Source organism: Bos indicus, chromosome 5 (assembly GCF_029378745.1).
Source record: "Bos indicus isolate NIAB-ARS_2022 breed Sahiwal x Tharparkar chromosome 5, NIAB-ARS_B.indTharparkar_mat_pri_1.0, whole genome shotgun sequence".
Classification (NCBI taxonomy): domain Eukaryota; kingdom Metazoa; phylum Chordata; class Mammalia; order Artiodactyla; family Bovidae; genus Bos; species Bos indicus.
In genome coordinates, this window is record NC_091764.1 from 25,754,316 (window position 1) to 25,757,607 (window position 3,292).

The following is a 3,292-nucleotide window of genomic DNA, read 5'->3' on the forward strand; positions in this document are numbered from 1 at the left end:
GTTGAATGAATGAATGAGTCCATCCTCCATTCACTGTTCTGGGGTCTGGCCTTTCCTGGCCTGGCTGCTTTCTCATCACCCCCTGCAGAGCCTTTCCCCTAGAGCCCTGAGCTCATCCTAGTTACCAGTGTTTGTTTAGTCCTGGCCCCACACAAGGACTCCAGCCCCCACACTGGTTTTCCCCACTGAGTTCCCATAGAGGAATCTGCATGGGTTGGAGATGGAACCTCAAGGATAATCTAGTTCAATCCTTTTGGCTTAGGAAAGACAAGATGGAGAGCCAGAAAAGAGGGCAGTCTTGCTTAAGCTGGTACTTCCAAGTCAAAGACCTGGATTTCTCCCAGGGGGTTCCTGTCTGCCCTCAAGGCTAGAATTCTCATCCCTTTCTTTCTCTCTCCCTCTCAATGGGGAGAGTAAGTCACTATTTTTAACTGCCTCGAACATAAGCAAAGGCTGGAGAAGGGCTCGAGGAAGTCCTTCCACACACATCCTATGGCTTCTTCATTCCCTAGCTCTTTCCTAACTCCTATTTCTCACTCCTTCTTTCATCCCCTGCCCTCCATTTCTTCCCTGCCCCTAGTCACATTTATTTAGTTTCTGTGCTAACCTATCACTCAACAATAGATTTTGGGTTCAGTTTGGTTTTGTTTTTTATTTTTAATGAATCAGTGGCTCTCTGGGAGTGAATAATCCGAATCCATGCAAACACTCCAGGGCCCATAGTCAGGCACACATGACCAGCAACTTCTGTGAGCATCACCACCCCATAAACCATTTGAGCATTCTTTATGCCTCCACCAGTGAGTCTCAACTATTCCATAGACAGCAAAAGTGGGCTGGTTTCTCCTAAGAGAAGCCTGATTGCTTGGGTTTGAATTCCAGCTCTTCTACTTACCCTAAGCAAGTTACTTAAACTGTCTGTGCCCGGGTTTCCTCATCTTACCAGAGAGGTCAATGGTACCTCCCTCATAGAGTGGCAGTGCCAATTAAATGAGTTAATACACATTAAGCTTTTAGAATACATAGTACGTGCTATGTTAATAATATTTATGTGTATGTGTGTGTGTTCAGTCGCTTCAGTCACGTCTGACTCTTTGCAACTCCATGGACTGTAACCTGCCAGTCTCCTCTATCCATGAGATTCTCCAAGCAAGGATACTGGAGTGGGTTGCCATTCCCTTCTCCAGGGGATCTTCCTGACCCAAGGTTTGAACCCACATCTCCTGCATCTCCTGAGTTGCAGGCAGATTCTTTACCTGCTGAGCCACCTGGGAAGCCCAATAATATATATATATATATATATATATGTATATGTATATGTATATGTATATAGTATGTATAATAATAGCTTATGCTATTATTATCCATGTAGGAAAGACAATAACTCCAGGAAGCTGTGTCTCCACCCCCACCCCCATACATACCTGGATCATGCAGCCCAATTCCTCTCTCTCTCCCTGGGATCCCATTACCCTTCTTCAAACCTGCCCATCTGGCCCCTGTGCAGTCTTACCCTTAACCAGCCCCCTTCTCTCCCCTGAGGCCCAGACCGGGGTGTCGGGAAGGGAAGGAGGGAAAACGTGGCCATTTTAGGGCAGAGGAGCTGTTGGAGGGGAGAGGGAGAGGGGGCAGCAGGGGAGTGGACCCAGAGTCTGAGGCTCCTTATTGGGAAAGGCCCCTGTCTGATTCTGTGAGACAGAGGCCAGGCCTGGGCACACAGCCAAGTCCAAAGAGTGGGCCCCAGGCCCTGGTCCTGGCCCCAAAGGCAGCACCGGTGAGGGGACGAGATGCTCAGTTGCTCTGGGCCCTTCTCCACACAGTCACAGCACAGTCCCCTACCCCAACCCCACCCCTCTGCCTAAACCTCCATGGCCATTAAAGTGGCTGGATTCAGGAGTACCACCTCCCTAAGTATCAGTGTGAGGGGGAGGGAGGGGCTCCTGCTTGGGCTGTCTCTAGGACACTGCCCACCCCCCACAACCCTACCCCCGTATTGCTACCTCCCCGCCACGTCCAACCCTGTGAGCTCCTCCTACAGGAATTCAGCCAGTTCTGGGGAGACGACTGCCGTTAAGGGGGGGCCCAAGGGTGAGTAACGGTTCCCGTGGGGATCGGGGTGCCCATGACTAATCAATGAGAGAGTGAGAGAGGAAACTTACATTCCTTGACTTGTAGGGCAGTGAATGGAGGTGGGAGGTGGGGCAGGGGCAGACCGAAGCAAGGACAGCCAAGTAGGGACGCAGAGAGGGAAGCCAGGCTGGGGTGGGGGTGGGGTGTCTTTCCAGCCCGGCTCTCTCCACATCCCAGGCTGAAGGAGAGTCAGCCCCCAGGTAACCACACACCTGGGTCCCTGCTTTGTCTGAGCGCTTCCCATTCGCTGGCCAATGAGCCCCTCCCATGATCACTCTAGTCAGGTTACAGACCTGACTGGCATTGAATGAGCTGAGGGAGGGGCAGATGGGCATCTCATTTCCATTCCTCAGCCCCTATTCCCACTCATTGAGGGGTCCCCAGGCCCAGAAACCCAGCTTGGAAAAGCTCCACTGTGCCAAGTCGAGAGAGCTTGCGCTAGGGCATAAGGGAGGAAATGAGCTGGGAGCCAAGGTGCCGTGGGGAGGAAGGAAGCCCGTCTGCAGCCACAAAGGAGTCAGGAAAGAGAGAGAACAAACAGCCAAGGGCTTCCTGCCCACCCCAACCCCTGCCTCCCCACCTCACACTCCCCACCAACCTCCTTCAGCCTGTCCCAGCATCTTGGGGCTGGGGAGAAGAAGGAAAAGGGTACAGAGACCCACCCCAGACACCCTGCCTTCCAGCTCAGCAGCCTTCAGGGCAGGTGGCCAAGGGCCGCTCTCCCAGCACCTCTGCATCCACTGCCCAGTGATCACCCCCTCCTCGGCCAGCTCGGAAGCCCCTTGCCCCTGTTTCTTCCACTGGGGAAGAAGGGACCCATTCCTCTCCGTGTTCTCTGGCTTGCTTTCTCTCAGCCTCCCGTTATCTGTGGTTGAAAGAGAAGGCTATGGGTTAGGGAAAGGATGGAATGACAGCGAGGCAGGTAGCTGTCTAACCTCCCACTGCACTGTGGAGGGAGCAAGGCGATCACACACACTGTCACACACACACACACACACCAGTTTTGGCCTATTGACCACCCAGGACAGACACCCCCACCCTGCATAGAAACACACCAACCCAGACCCAGCACGTTCAGGTGTTCAGACCTCACACACACACACACACACACACGTTTTCACCTCACACAAGCATTCAATCACACTGCATCTTCCTTGTCTAA